Source organism: Sceloporus occidentalis, unplaced genomic scaffold, assembly GCF_023333645.1.
Source record: "Sceloporus occidentalis isolate IW3139 unplaced genomic scaffold, rSceOcc1.0.p SCAF_2, whole genome shotgun sequence".
Lineage (NCBI taxonomy): Eukaryota > Metazoa > Chordata > Lepidosauria > Squamata > Phrynosomatidae > Sceloporus > Sceloporus occidentalis.
Window position 1 is genome coordinate 30,045,735 of NW_028316982.1, and position 7,054 is coordinate 30,052,788.

Genomic DNA, 7,054 nt, shown 5'->3' on the forward strand with positions numbered 1-7,054 from the left:
GAGGTGGTTTTAGGCATTAGTGTGAAAGCGAGAGCAAGGACCCATTTGAATGCTATCAAGGGAATGCTTCAAAACTGGTATACTGTATATCTGGTTCCCCTTACTAGCAGGATTGCACTGAGAATGGGGCTGATGTGAGAAACTCTTCATAAATCTGATTGATTCTGTAGGTCTACTTTAGCTAGGGTTGGCTATGTGATTTTGCCCCAAATGTGCTGGATTTTTTGGTCCCACTGTTTTGCTTTTGGTCCCATACATAACTGGAATGTGGAGAAAGTTCTCCAAAATTGAATTTGGCCCCTGGGCTCAATGATATTTCCCAACCTTGGTCTATATCCTCTTCAAAGTATCACATTTAGATCCGGACGCAGCTGAGGTCTGACTAGAGCAAAAATAGTGAAATGGTTTCCTCACTTAGAAACTGCATGTAACAAATGCATCCTAAAATCACATTAGGGTTTTGTTTTTCTTTTTTGGTATTCCTTCACACCTCTGATTCATGACCTATTTTACTTCAAGAATAAGGGCTGGGGAACTGGGATCTTTCACACTACTCAATTATAACACTACACTTTCCCTGTCATGGTTCCATCCTAGGTATTCTGGGATTTGTAGTTTGGTGAAGTGTATTCTTGGTGAGAGAGTTCCAGTGTATCACCAAACTACAAGTCCTAGGATTCCATAGACTGAAGCCTTGTTGAAAGCAGAATCAGAGTGCTATAAGTGTGTAGTATGAAGGAGCCCAGAGTCTTGCTTTAGCATAGACAGCTGCCCCTTTGAGATCTGCCCTCCGCACAGTTTGTTGGCTTACCCTTTTCACTTTCAAGATTCAGGCCATTTTGATACTTCTAACTGAAATAAAGTCCTGACCTGCTTTCCCCCCAATTGCAATTGTATAGCTTTGGCTTAATACCATATTACCATCTGGAATCCAGTTGTAAGCAAATCTATGTACATTATATAACCTGAATTGGTTTATACAAGGAGATGGGGCTATAATATATCCTTAAGCCTTTTTGAATTGGAATAAATCCAGCAACATAAATGTGTTCTTATCAAGTCCTGATAAATTTGTGGATGGGGGAAGCATGAGCATTATTTTTAAAAAGCAACACCCCAAAACAGTGGTTGCTTATGTGGTTATCTTAGGAGATCATACCATATAGTTTGTTTGCTGTCTGTAAACAGGCACAAAGATTTTTATGCACAGGATCCTTGCTAGCACTTGTTATACTCGGTGCTTTTCTTTTAAAAAAAAAATAAGCTGGAGAATTGCTGGAATTTAACTCACATCGTCACAGCTGAATTTATAAGCCATGAATTGCAGTCTTCTACACTAGGGGAGGGCCTCATCCCTCTTCTTCTACACTCAGGGATAGGGAGGATGATTTCCAAGCAAGAAAGCTGCCCTGAAAAGTGTGTGTACCTACATTTCCCCCATTTCGATCTTTTTATTTGAATGGTATACTTTGTGCAACTGTTATTGAGGCATAATCTATCATTCTTAGTAACATCAGCACAGCTTGCCTCCAGTAACACCACAAATAATGAGGTTATCCCTTTGGCCCTGAGACAGTCCCAACTCTTTGAAGTTTATCGCATCAGTGCCTGAAACGTTTCTATTCTGTTCCCAAAACGTTTCAAGAGGTAACGTTATGGGAACAGATATTATCGCATTCGAAAATGTAAAATGTTCCGAGAACGTTATGGGAATACAATTTACCACATTTGTCCTTATAGGAAGCGTGATAAGTATGAGAACGTTTCAATATTTGCGCATGCGTATTTGTAACAGTGTATTCTTGTTCATGAGTACCACATACACAGAACAAAAGGCTTTTACAGGGAGATATTTGTGCAAACACAACCTAAATTTTTTATATACACACATACACACACACACACACACACACACACACACACACAATGTCAGCAATCTATATATACAAAAATTGATATTTTATATTGTATGTATACTTTTACATATATATAATACTATACATCTACATACATCTATCGATATCTACACATATCACTCGTAAATGGTGGGGCTTAATCTTTTTTCTACTATTTTTTTACTCACTGAGTCCCAGGGAGAGCAAGAAAAATGACACTCTAGGAATGTGGAGGAATGCAGGGAGGGAAGTCAGTTCAGCCAATCACAACAAGGCAGAACATGGGAACAGAAGTAAGAACGGATTACATTACTGCTCTGACATTTCTTGGACTGTTTTAAAAATGTTTCCACAAGCTTGGATCACTTTCTCATCCATTCCCTCTGAGGAACACATATGGAACGCTTTGAGGGGTATGTAGAACGCGATGGGAACCCGATGGGGACAAAAACGTGCGGTAAAGTTGAAAGTGTTCCGTTCCAATCGGGTTCCAAAAACATTCTCAGAACGCGATGCGATAAACTTTTTTATTTGGAGTTGACATCTACTGCCAAAGATGCCAAAAAATTGAGTCAGGGGCCCATAATCAAAACTATCCAGAAATACACCTGTGGTTCTGAAAACCAGAATCATAGAGTTGGAAGAGACTAGAAGGGTCATCCAGCTATTAAACAAAGCAAGGGTGGGAGTAGTTTTAAATTGTTTTAATTGAGTTGTTAATGTTTGTATTATATATTGTTTTAATTCTGTTTTCTTTAAACTTTTAATTTGATTTTTAATTCTGTTTTCTTTGAACCTTTTGTTGCACAATATTGGGAGAAATGTGGGCAATAAATTAAATAAGCAAATAAGGATGGAGGAATTGGAAATGATCATCCTGTATATAACAGCCTGAGTGCTGCTTGATGAGGTGAGCTCCTGTCATTAGTCCCAGCTTCTGCCAAACTAGCAGTTCGAAATCATGCAAATACAAGTAGATAAATAGATACCACTTCAGTGGGAAAGTAACAGCATTCAGTGCAGTCCTCTTGGCCACATGACCACAGGATTTGTCTTCGGAAAACACTGTCTGTTTGGCTTAGTGACGGAGATGAGCACTGCCCCCTGCAGTCAGTTATGACTAGACATTCATGTCAAGGGACTGTCTTTACCTTTACCTTTACATAACATTTGGAACAACCGCCTTAATATATTTTGCTTGTTTTAGTGATTTCAAAACATGGGGGGGGGGGGATTAGAAGCAATTAATATTGACAAAAGCAACATTCATCCCTCCACATTTGTGGATTCACAGATTTTATTGTTGATTGTATTCGCTGCTGCCCCATACACCACCAAAAAATTATCTTCTCTCTAGGCATTTCTGAGGAAGTTAACCATAGAATTGTGCTGGAGGATCTAGAAATGCCTAGAGAAGTGTTTTCTCAGTTTTTTAAAAAAAGTTTGCAATTATACTTGGAAACTGTTATATGTGAAAGGTCCTGGAACAGATCCCTCATGTAATACATGGCCCTATGTTCATGGGTTTTCCAGTTTCATGAGGATCCTGCACACCAAACTCTCACAAAAGTTGAGGGCCAAATGAAATTTGAAACAAACAAAATGGCACTATTAAAAGAAATATTTTTTTTGGGGGGGGGGGGAGGCAATATAGTTGGTAGAAATAAAGCAAATGCAAATCCACATAAAATTATTAGTCGATAAAACAGGTCAGTTTTTTTAAAGCCTGGCAAAATTAAATAGATCAGGATCTAAAAGAGCAGTTCTGCTGATGGCAATGCTTTCATCAGTTGGACCAGAAAGAAAACAATCCCCACCCTGCACACTCACAAAACCTGCTCCACAGAGATGGGAAACTCTTCAGAGCAGATTTTTGGCTGCAGGAGGGAGTAGTTAGTCCTTCAACCTTTCATAGATTAAAATTGGCACATGTGACTAAGTAGCATCAGAGTGTGGCCAAGATGGCAAACATTTTTAAAGAGGAAGAACACGCAAGCTAGGAGAGGCTGCAGCAGTTTGTTTTTTTCCTGAGCCTAATGAAAAGTCAAGATTCCACCTTCTTCTTTCCTCTTCCAACTATTTGGAAACTACTTTTGCATTTTGAATTCAGTTTGCAGCAATCAAACTAAGGCAAAGGGTGTGGGAGGAGGAGAAAGAAACTGAGAGGCTATACATAGGGGCCAAAAGGCCCATGTTTTCTCCAACCTTGCTTCATCCTGTTTGGACCAGGATCAGGTACACCAGATACCAATCTGGTGGTCACAGGCCAATCCTGGCTTAAAGGGGCCCTAGCATGAGTCAAAGAGATCCCCTGTTTGTTTTAGAGTTTCTAGGAAACTCTGCAGCGACACCTGGCAGACTGGATGCCCCATGTCCCTCCTCCATTGCTTTTACTGAGAGGATCCTTGTCATGGCCTCTGATATGGAAAGGAGGTGCCTGGCCATGCAAGTATAGTTAGGTGCCTTGTTTCCACATCAGAGTTTATGATGGGGAGTCTTCTCAGTAGAGGCAACTGTAGAGAAACTGTGGTGTGCAATACCAATGGTTCTATGGCACTGCTGTGGGTGGGCATGTATACAGTCACCCATCCTCGTGTTGGCTCAAGTACTGACCTGGGTCAGGATTACACAGGCTTGGCCCTTGCTATCCTGGCCTATGTGCTCATCCCATGGGACATGTCAAAAAAAGCTGAAAAAGTGGGATGAAAACAGATTAATCAGGGCTGCTCCTGCCAAATCAGGACAGTTGGAGGATATGCAGACTACACAGAATTTATTCCACACACCTCACCTAACACCATAGTGATATCAAAGCTAGTGTTGCTATGCCTTTAGGACTGGAGTTCTTGGAAACTGGAAAGCTCACTCATGTGAAGCAAGAAGCCTAAATGAAGGAGGCTATAATTTCATATAGTTCATTTCATGTTCATGACTGCAGGCTAACTGTCCTACCCTTCCCAGACACCTATTTAAAAAAAACAACAACTAAGTAGATCATATCTGCTTAGTTTGGCAGCCTACTCACACTACACAAATATAATGCTGTAGTCTGCCATGCCATGGGGTTTGTTGTTTATGGAAGCACTAGAGTTCTCTGACCGAGAAGTCTGAATGCCCCTTCCTAAACTGCCAATCTTAGGATTCCATAGGTTGTTATCATAGCAGCTAAAGTGGAATATGGCGCTATCGTTGGTTGTGTGAATGAGCCCCAGGCCATGCTAAAAGACCTGGCCTTGATCAATAAATGGACATGCCACAAACATTACAAATGCCAGGCAAGTGTCCTCGGGGAGAGCATCACTAGTGGCATCACTTGGGGGGTGCAATGGTGTACACTGCACTGGGTGACACCTGGGAGGGTAGGGGGCTGCTGCTTTCTGGGTCCTGCGCAGACATGGCCATGTGGGACTCAGAAGGCTGGGGGGGGGGGGTCTGCTGAGAGAGCCAAGAACACCCCTACCTCACTGCTCCAGTGCCATCTTATGTGCTGTGGCAGCAAGTGAGGGGAATGCCTTTTTTACCCTGCCCCCCCAAAAGCCTCACCCTCAGAATCCCCACCTGCCCACACTGGGTGATACCCTGGGTGGAGATGTCAGTTTCTTCAGGAGATAAAATTATTATTATTATTATTATTATTATTATTATTATTATTATTATTATTATTATTATTATTATTATTATTCCCTACTCTTCCCAGAACTGGGGTCCAGAAGGGCTCATAACTTTAAAAGAATAATACATTTAGAAACATAAAAAGGTGATACATTAAAACAGAATTAAATTGTTACAGTATTAAAACAGATTGCTTATTAAAAGAATAAAAATACTGTTAAAAAGATAAAATTATTTAAAACACTTAAAATGATACAACACCCCAAGCCAGTACTTTAAAAACATTCTTGTTTTAAAAGCCTGCCTGCCTGCATAAGAAGGTTTTAAGCTGCCATTGGAAAGACAAGGAGGGGGCCATTCTGGTTTCTTTGGGAAAGGAATTCCACAGTCCAGGGGCAGCCACAGAAAGGGCCATCTCTTGAGTCCTCACCAACTATGCTTGTGATGGGAGTGGGACTGACAGAAGGGCCTCTCCAGAGGATCTCAAAGCCTAGAAATATTGAAATATGCTTGGTGTTAGATTCTGGCTGTGTTGGTTACTTGCTGAGGAAATCATGTTTGTATCCTCAAACCTTTCTCATTCTCTTTAGTGAATCATCTGCCAGTGGCAGTGAAACGAGATCTCTGCAGTTTCTGAGAGAAAAAAAATCAAATATGGCTGGATAAGAATGTGTTTAATTGAAAAAATAAATCCTTGTGAACACACCTTACGACCAGCTCTTCTTTTTCACACAAGTCAGTCATATTGCATTCAATGGGATTTACAAATAAGTGTGAACAGGATTGTTACAAGTAGTGTATTTATTGCAATGGCAGAACACAAACAGAGACATGCAATCATGTATACAGATACTCCAAATGTTCTTTAGGTCTTGAGGCTTTACAAAAGAATTGTTAAGTGCTTCAGAAAATATAAACACTAATATTTACTAACACAATTACATTAAGAGATGCATATACTGCATTAATATTTCAGTGCTATTTGGGAAAAAAATTAAATGTGCCTCTGAGAGTATATTCAGATATCTTCTCAGTTTGTATCTCATCCTGTATTCAGTGCAGAAAATGCATAATTGCATATATTACTAAATTAATTAATATTCTTTTGAATGAAACATCCTTTGGCATTTGCAGCATTTGAATTTTGAGGGTTATCATTTTAAAAATAGCTAAGGCAATAAAGTCACTCTTAGCAATTTGAGGAAATCCCTGAAAAATGTAGAAACATATAGTGAATTTTAATTTACTTTGGGCCTATGATCAAGAGATGCTTGCACATGCTATGTAAGTGTAGTTTTACATGCAGAACCTGTAAGTTTCTGTCTAATTCTAAATATGACTTTTATTTCATTTCATTTATATCCTATATTTCTCCCCACAAGGGACTGAAGAAGGCTTACAACAAGGTTAAAACAAGATTATACAGCAGCAATGGCCTCTAACTATAGCAAGTCTTATTCTCTAATAAAAATAAGTAAATATGTGCCAAGACCCCCTCATTGTTTTTCTTATTTGCCTTAAAGTTGATGCCAACTTATGGCAATCCT